The 9,144-nt window shown below is 39.1% G+C and overlaps 1 pseudogene; it reads right to left on the bottom strand.

The window, feature by feature from the left end:
* LOC109126523 overlaps positions 1 to 9,144 on the bottom strand; it is a 15,577-nt pseudogene that overhangs the window by 2,590 nt on the left and 3,843 nt on the right.

Below are 9,144 nucleotides of genomic sequence, written 5' to 3'. Positions count from 1 at the left end.
TTTTTTTTTTTTTTTTTTTTTTTTTTTTTTTTTTTTTTTTTTTTTTTTTTTTTTTGAGAAAACAGCTTAAACTTAAAGTTGATATGAAGGATCTGTTTTTTTACCGAAGCAATAAATTTTTATCAGCATTAAATTTTATGGGGTCATTAACATTAAAGCATGCATACTGCTCTTTCTCCACATGGGTTGAGAGTCCTTGGTTACTACTTCTCACGCTTAGCCACTATACATATGTATAAGCGTGAGAAATATTTTTTCTTGCCAAAACAGTTGAAAGTCATCAGCCTTAAATCTTATGGTGTACATTCAACATTTTAAACTCACTGCTCTTCCTCCAGAGAGGTTGTGTCTTTTGTTACTTCTCACGCTTTAACATGTATATAATTTTTTTTTTTTTGGTAAGGGAGGGGAAACATGTATATAATAAACTAGAAGATGATTGGCACATCTTAGATCTAATAAAATAATATACAAAATTCAGTTTATCATTTGCCACATTTTTTAAAATCTAATTTAGTAGATGAAAGAAATTTCTCTAGCTTAGGTACACTTTTAAACTGTACAAGATAAATACAAAAATCTCTTGTTAATTTTTCATATTTTATTATTTCAGTGCAATTACATAGTTAGACAAAACCAATATACTTCAATGTCAATTATACAGAGTTAATAATTCAAATTCAATGTATGGAGTAATTTAGCCAATAAACTACTCTAGTGTTCTTTAAAAAATTTAAAAAATTAAAAGGATCATTATATCTCAATAGTATTCTAGTGTTTTTTAATATAGCTTTGATGTATTTGTTTCTTGAAATTTCTAATAATTCAGAATCGATGATGATGATGATTGAGTCCAAAAGGAATTCAATATTTTAATGTATAAAGTACTTTAGCAAAGAAACTAATCTAGTGTTCATAATGACCAAATCTATTCTACGTAGGCTATGTTGTAAGGCCTCAAATTGTTGGTTGGTAACTTGGTATGCTCCAGACACGAGACTGGACTAAAACCGGACCAGTCCGCTATTTTTCTACCATTAACACATTTATTTGATATACTCCATATCAACTCCAGACCAAGTCCAGACCAATAAAACATATGTTAGTATGCAGTAAACATTAATTCCATACTAAAATATAATTATTTATCTGCATTTTTTTGGTCTGCTTAAAAAATGCACCATACTCCAGTATAAAGTTTAGTTTACCAAATTATTAGTACACATTGTTCAGTATGGAGTGTATGGACCAACAATTCAAAGCCTAAGTTATTTAGCAAATATATTTCTCTGGTAGTTTTGTATAACATTTACAATTCAAAGTTTGATATTTTACAATTCAAAATCTGAAGTAACTTTGCCAAGAATAGTGTTTTAACCTAATCAGTCTACTGTTAATGTCAGTGACTAACCAATACAACATAACTTTAGTAATATTTCTTACAACCAGTGTGTCAAGCTCTTTGGATTATTCTCTCCCGCTAGTCAGTCACACAAATTAAAGAAAAAATATTGATCCAGACCATCGAAAGGCTACTTTGTGTGGGCAACGCTTCTCACAAAAAGAGCACATATATCGATTCATCTTTTGATTGTTGAGCAGAACGTGTACCTTTTTCTCAAATTTCCCAAACTGAAACCAAGATGAACCAGGCTTCATGTATAAGTCCTGCCCAAGACAACATTCAATGTGTAAGGTGACACAACAATACTCCCCACACATATAAAACCGTTGTTCGGGATTTATTTTTCTTTCACAAACTTCACACCAATAAGTCTTGGTACTTGTCTCCTTCCCATAACAAAGAGTGAGCACATGCTTATCGTGCTTATACCTCACCATTGGAGGTAAGGTAGCACATCCAAAACACAAAGAAAAGTCACACTCAATGCAATTGAATGTTTCATTTGTCAAAACATGGTTTGACTTTTTGCAAACTAAACAAATTCTCCGGTCCTCTTTTGGTTTGGATGTCAGGAATAAAGGATGCATATGACTTTCATGAACTTGTGGCTTAGAAATTGTGGCGCACTGCACATGTAACTTGAAAAAAACACCCTTCTTAACTGCACTCATAGAAGAGACCAGCTGTGCACAACCATAGACAAGCTGAACATAAAATCCTAACAACATTTCCATTGTTAGGAGCGCAAAAATCGAATTGAGAAAAGATGCGAATTATATTTAAATTAACGAAATCAGAAACGAATTACAACAGCATAATATAAAGCATAAAATAAATCACGGAGACAAGATATGATATCTCTTTCCTTAATTCAATTAATCGGTTGTAAGTGCTTTCGGACAATCACGATTTATGAATCCCAGGATACAACCGATCACGAACTATTACAGTAGCACACCAATAATAGAACTCAAGCGAACAGATCTACGTTATACTCTCGAGACTACTAAACTAAGAACTTACTTCGACTAAGCAAGGGAGAGGGAGAGAGAGATCTTCAGAGGAAGGAGTGTTTATGTTTTTGTGTGTGAAAAATAATGAGAGACTATGTCTCTATATATAGTGGAAGGAGGGAGGTCTCAGGAAAATATTCACTGAATATTCTCAGAGTGCTACCCAAGTTTGCTTGGAGTTCACACCAAGTCTTTCCAAAAATTAAATGAGCCTACAGGTGTCTCAAGAGCCAAAAAGCCCAAAAACCCAAAAGCCCAAGAGACCACAGCCCGCGTCCGAGACCAGCGCGTCCGGCCCGTCCCGCGTCCGGCCCGTCCCGCATCCGTGCTTGGCCCGGTTCGGTTCGGTTCNAGAAAAGATGCGAATTATATTTAAATTAACGAAATCAGAAACGAATTACAACAGCATAATATAAAGCATAAAATAAATCACGGAGACAAGATATGATATCTCTTTCCTTAATTCAATTAATCGGTTGTAAGTGCTTTCGGACAATCACGATTTATGAATCCCAGGATACAACCGATCACGAACTATTACAGTAGCACACCAATAATAGAACTCAAGCGAACAGATCTACGTTATACTCTCGAGACTACTAAACTAAGAACTTACTTCGACTAAGCAAGGGAGAGGGAGAGAGAGATCTTCAGAGGAAGGAGTGTTTATGTTTTTGTGTGTGAAAAATAATGAGAGACTATGTCTCTATATATAGTGGAAGGAGGGAGGTCTCAGGAAAATATTCACTGAATATTCTCAGAGTGCTACCCAAGTTTGCTTGGAGTTCACACCAAGTCTTTCCAAAAATTAAATGAGCCTACAGGTGTCTCAAGAGCCAAAAAGCCCAAAAACCCAAAAGCCCAAGAGACCACAGCCCGCGTCCGAGACCAGCGCGTCCGGCCCGTCCCGCGTCCGGCCCGTCCCGCATCCGTGCTTGGCCCGGTTCGGTTCGGTTCGCGTGTGGGAACCTTCCCTCTTCCTTCTACACACTTTTGAAACTAGAAGAGTGTAAAACTATATATATATATGAGTGAAAAATCAATCATATTTCCGATGTGGGATATTTTCCAAACCATCCCAAGTAGCTCACTTCACACTCTTATTTCTCATTCAAATCAACTCCGTTTTGGACGTATGAGTATACCATCTTGTAGTACTCGTTACCAGCTTTCCATTGCACTATCGACCAGACAATTCCGATCAGCCATTTGGCCGGAATTTGGCCGGAAAGTCGCCGGAAAGTCATTGTCCCAAAACCTGCAATTTTCTGAAACTTGTTTCTGAAAATTCAGTTCCAACAATTCCCCACATGAATAGAAATAAGTCTAAACATATAACTAAAGGACTAATCCTATAGACTGACACTACTAGCTAGACTATCTAGACTAGACAGACTTTCGAGAGTATATGCGAAAACTAACTGTATCTGAGTTGGTGGTGTTTTTCAACCTTGAACCGACTCATTGTTATACCTGTCGAGTTTACTCAGCCAGTTGGTGAACATGATGTCTTGAACCATCCGGATTTGTATGTAAACTTAGACAGCAGGCATAACACAGCTTTGTTTTCTCGTAGAACGAGGTTCTCTATTGTGTTCATTGTGGCCTTGAACATGCCTGGTTAATCATGAGTGAACTTGGAGAGTATAGCCTCATATATTCTCCTAGAAACGGCCCCATTTCACACTCACAAGGTGATTTTATAAGCTGCTTGTATTTAAAGAAATATCCTGTAATTATTTCAAATATTTTACAAAGCTACATTTCAAATCATTAAAAGCATATGCTTAACCTCTAACATACAGGAAGCACTTTACATCACTCTAGGAACTGGGAAAAGACAAAAGTCTTCTAGTGCTTGTAGCAGATTCAGCTTGATTTAGTTGTCCCTTTGAACCTAGGTCATGGGGTCTCCAATCTGAGTAGGTGGGGTTACCATCAAACATCCTCTTAAGTCATAGGCTTTAAACCCATTCCTCTTGATGATTTTATAACTTGATCTCGCGCCAAACCTTTTGTAAATGGATCCGCTAGGTTTTCTTTCGTATTGATGTAATCAATCGTAACTACACCAGTTGAGATAAGTTGTCTAACAGTTTTATGTCTCCGTCTGATGTGACGAGATTTGCCATTGTAATGGGTATTCCTTGCCCTGCCCAAAGCCGATTCGCTATCACAGTGTACACGTATTGCAGGCACAGGATTCCCCCACATTGGGATGTCTTCCAAGAAATTACGAAGTGATTCAGCTTCCGACATAGCTATCTCCAAAGCTATGAATTCAGATTCCATAGTTGATTTAGCTGCCAGAGTTTGTTTGGAAGACTTCCAGGACACTGCTGCACCTCCAAGTGTAAAAACATATCCACTTGTGGATTTTGAGTTTCTCGAGTCTGCGATCCAGTTGGCATCACTGTAACCTTCCAAAACTCCGGGTTCTCTACCATAGTGCAAGCCATGATCTTTGGTATAACGTAGATAATCCAAAACTCTAGCTATAGCCATCCAATGCTTATGTCCTGGATTACTTGTGTAGCGACTAAGTACATTTACAGAGTGCGCTAAATCCGGTCTTGTACAGTTTGTCAAGTACATTAGACTGCCAATTACTCTTGCATACTCCACCTACTGCACAGGTTCACCAGAACTTTTGGTCAAGTGAATTTGAGGATCCTCTGGAGTTTTTGCAGTCCCATTTGAGTAATGCTTGAATCTATCAAGCACTTTTTCAGCATAGTGGGTTTGAGACAAGATAAGGCCCTCATCAGTTCTGATGATTTTTATCCCCAAAATTACATCTGCTAAACCCAAGTCCTTCATGTCAAAATTTCTTTTGAGCATGTTTTTCGTTTGAGTTATGATGTCTTTGTTGNTTCGCTATCACAGTGTACACGTATTGCAGGCACAGGATTCCCCCACATCGGTATGTCTTCCAAGAAATTACGAAGTGATTCAGCTTCCGACATAGCTATCTCCAAAGCTATGAATTCAGATTCCATAGTTGATTTAGCTGCCAGAGTTTGTTTGGAAGACTTCCAGGACACTGCTGCACCTCCAAGTGTAAAAACATATCCACTTGTGGATTTTGAGTTTCTCGAGTCTGCGATCCAGTTGGCATCACTGTAACCTTCCAAAACTCCGGGTTCTCTACCATAGTGCAAGCCATGATCTTTGGTATAACGTAGATAATCCAAAACTCTAGCTATAGCCATCCAATGCTTATGTCCTGGATTACTTGTGTAGCGACTAAGTACATTTACAGAGTGCGCTAAATCCGGTCTTGTACAGTTTGTCAAGTACATTAGACTGCCAATTACTCTTGCATACTCCACCTGCAGCACAGGTTCACCAGAATTTTTGGTCAAGTGAATTTGAGGATCCTCTGGAGTTTTTGCAGTCCCATTTGAGTAATGCTTGAATCTATCAAGCACTTTTTCAGCATAGTGGGTTTGAGACAAGATAAGGCCCTCATCAGTTCTGATGATTTTTATCCCCAAAATTACATCTGCTAAACCCAAGTCCTTCATGTCAAAATTTCTTTTGAGCATGTTTTTCGTTTGAGTTATGATGTCTTTGTTGCTGCCAATGATGAGCATATCATCTACATATAAGCATAACAAAATGTACCCTGATGGAGTAGTTTTGTAGTATATGCATTTGTCACATTCATTAATGCGAAAACCATTAGACATCATCATACTGTCAAACTTCTCATGCCACTGCTTAGGAGCCTGTTTGAGTCCATATAATGACTTCACAAGTTTACACACTTTGTGTTCTTGTCCTGGAATAACAAATCCCTCAGGTTGTTTCATGTAGATTTCCTCTTCTAAATCTCCATGAAGAAAAACAGTTTTTACATCCATTTGATGGATTTCAAGATTTCTCAAGGCTGCAATACCTATGAGCATCCTGATCGAAGATAGTCTTGTTACCGGTGAATAGGTATCAAAGAAATCTAAACCTTCTTTTTGCCGAAATCCTTGCACTACAAGCCTAGCCTTGTACCGCTCAATATCGCCATTTGGTTTTCGTTTTATCGTAAAAATCCATTTACATCCCAAAGGCTTAAATCCTTGTGGTAGATCTGTCATCTCGTAAGTATGATGTTGCATGATAGAATCTATTTCAGTTTTGACAGCTTCCTTCCAATAAGGTGCATCAGGTGTAGACATAGCTTCTGCATATATTCTTGGTAGATTTTCAGCTAGAAATGCCATCATCCGAAAATCATCACCAAACGATTTACTTTTGCGAGCTCATTTGCTTCTTCTAGGTTCCAGTTCTGTTTCTACAGAAGTAGTACTCAAAGTATTGCCAGCTTCCAAAGTTGCTGCATCTCGTTGTTCACGAGTCCGTTTTTTAGTTTTCCGACAGGGAAAAATGTCTTCAAAAAATGAAGCATTTCTTGACTCCATAACTGTATTCACATGGTTATCTGGAATATCTGATTTATGAACCAGAAATCGATATGCACTACTGTTATGTGCATATCCGATGAAGTTACAGTCTACGATCTTAGGCCCAATTGTGACCTTTTTAGGAGGTGGTACAGCCACTTTTGCTAGACACCCCCACACTTTGAGGTATTTGTACGAAGGTACTGTACCTTTCCAAAGCTCATATGGTGACTTGCCAGTAACCTTATGCGGTATCCTGTTGAGGATGTAATTAGTGGTAAGCAAAGCTTCCCCCCCACATGTTCTGGGCTAACCCAGATTCCTGCAACAACGCATTCATCATCTCTTTCAGAGTTCGATTCTTTCGTTCCGCTACTCCGTTAGATTCTGGCGAGTAGGGAGCGGTTGTCTGATGTATAATGCCTTTTTCTCTGCAAAATGCATTGAACGGCTCATTATATTCTCCTCCTCTATCACTTCGAACTACTTTTATAGTTTTCTGAAGCTGATTTTCTACTTCGAGGGTGAACTCTTTGAATTTTTCCAGTGCTTCATCTTTGCTATGCAAGAGATATACATAGCAATATCTTGTGCAATCATCAATGAAGGTAACAAAGTATTTCTTACCACCTCTAGTTTGCACATACTTTAAATCACATAAGTCTGTGTGAATTAAACCTAGAGGTTCGGTTGTTCTTTCAACGCGTGGTGAGGGAGTTTTAGTGAGTTTGGCCTGTACGCACACTTCACATTTTTCTTGGTTAGTTTTGAATTTCGGAATCAAATTCAAGTTTTGCATTTTTCGCATTGTTTTGTAATTGACATGTCCTAAACGTTCATGCCAAGTAGTAAACGACTCAACCAAGTAAGCAATAGGGTTTTCTTTCATTTCAGCAACAGAAGCAGAAGCTACAATTTTCGGATGGACTGTCGTTACAGACATTTTGATCAGTCCACCCTTAACAAAACCCTTTCCCAAATACATCCCATTTTTCTTAAGAACTAACTTATCAGCCTCAAAATTAATGGAAAAACCATGCTTGCTTAGCACTGTTCCAGAGATGAGATTCTTCCGCATATCAGGTACGTGCTTCACGTTCTGCAAGGTGAGCTCACGATCAGAAGTTAGCTTCAGAACCACTTTGCCTTTACCTTCAATCTTGGACACCGCCGTGTTGCCCATGAAAAGCTGCTCATTTGACTTGTTCTGCACATAGGTGGTGAACATGGTCCTATCAGAGCATATGTGTGTGGTAGCACCAGTGTCGTAGTACCACTCCACTGGGTTGTCTTCCACCATGTTACATTCAGTAACCACCGCAACCATGTCTTCTTCAGTTAGGTTTGCTTGCAACTTGAGATCTTTTGCTTTGCTTTTGCAAACATCAGCCTTGTGTCCAATCTTACCACAATGATGACACTTCCCTTTGAACTTCCTCTCAAGGTTGCTCTTCTTGAAGTTTGGTCCAGATGACACCTTCAACGGTTTATGAGGAATAGAGATCCCTTTACCCTTGCCTTTAAACTTGGCCTTATGCTCAGCTACATGAACATCATGCCCTTGGCTTTGAGCATCCGAATGAGCTCCACGATTGTTGTCCTCAACTCTCAACCGACGGATGAGATCATCAAGAGACATTGCCTTACGCTTGAAGTTAAGGTAATGCTTGAAATTCGACCAGCCTGGTGGTAGCTTCTCGATCAGGCAATTCGTCTTGAAGACATTGCATATCGACATCCCTTCCAAATCGATCTCCTGAAAGATGCGTTGAAGAGCTTCCACTTGTTCCATAATTGGTTTGGAATCCACCATCTTGAAATTCAGGAACTTCGTAGTTGAGAATTTCTGCATCCCAGACTCATCAGTCTTGTACTTGGTCTCCAAAGCTAGCCACAGTGCTTTTGAAGTCTTGTACATACTGTAGAGGTCATACGAATCATTGACCAAACGGTTCAGAATCTGACCTTTGCAACAGTAGTCTCCTTGAGCCCAACTATCCATACTTCCAACCACATACACGTCAGTGTCACCTTGTGGAAGCGTTTGTGGATCCTCTGTGAGGTACCTTTCCATGATCATGCTGGCCAAGTAGTAGCGCATCTTGTTTTGCCACGTTTTGAACCCAGCTTTGCCATCGAACTTATCTAGCATCATCCCTTGGGAAGCCGAAGGTGGTATCCCCATATGGGTTGATCCATTACTGAACAGATTTCGGCGCACGTTTTCCATATCCGAATCGGTAAGCTTCGTCTTTTCAAGTTCTTTAGCAAGGCGTAAAGCCAACTCCGCAGGAGTTTCAACAGGGGTTGCAGGAACCCTATCACC

The sequence above is a fragment of the Camelina sativa genome, chromosome 2 (genome assembly GCF_000633955.1).
Source record: "Camelina sativa cultivar DH55 chromosome 2, Cs, whole genome shotgun sequence".
Taxonomy (NCBI): Eukaryota; Viridiplantae; Streptophyta; class Magnoliopsida; order Brassicales; family Brassicaceae; genus Camelina; species Camelina sativa.
Note: the sequence above shows the minus strand (reverse complement) of the source record. Positions and strands in the feature narration are given on the sequence as shown.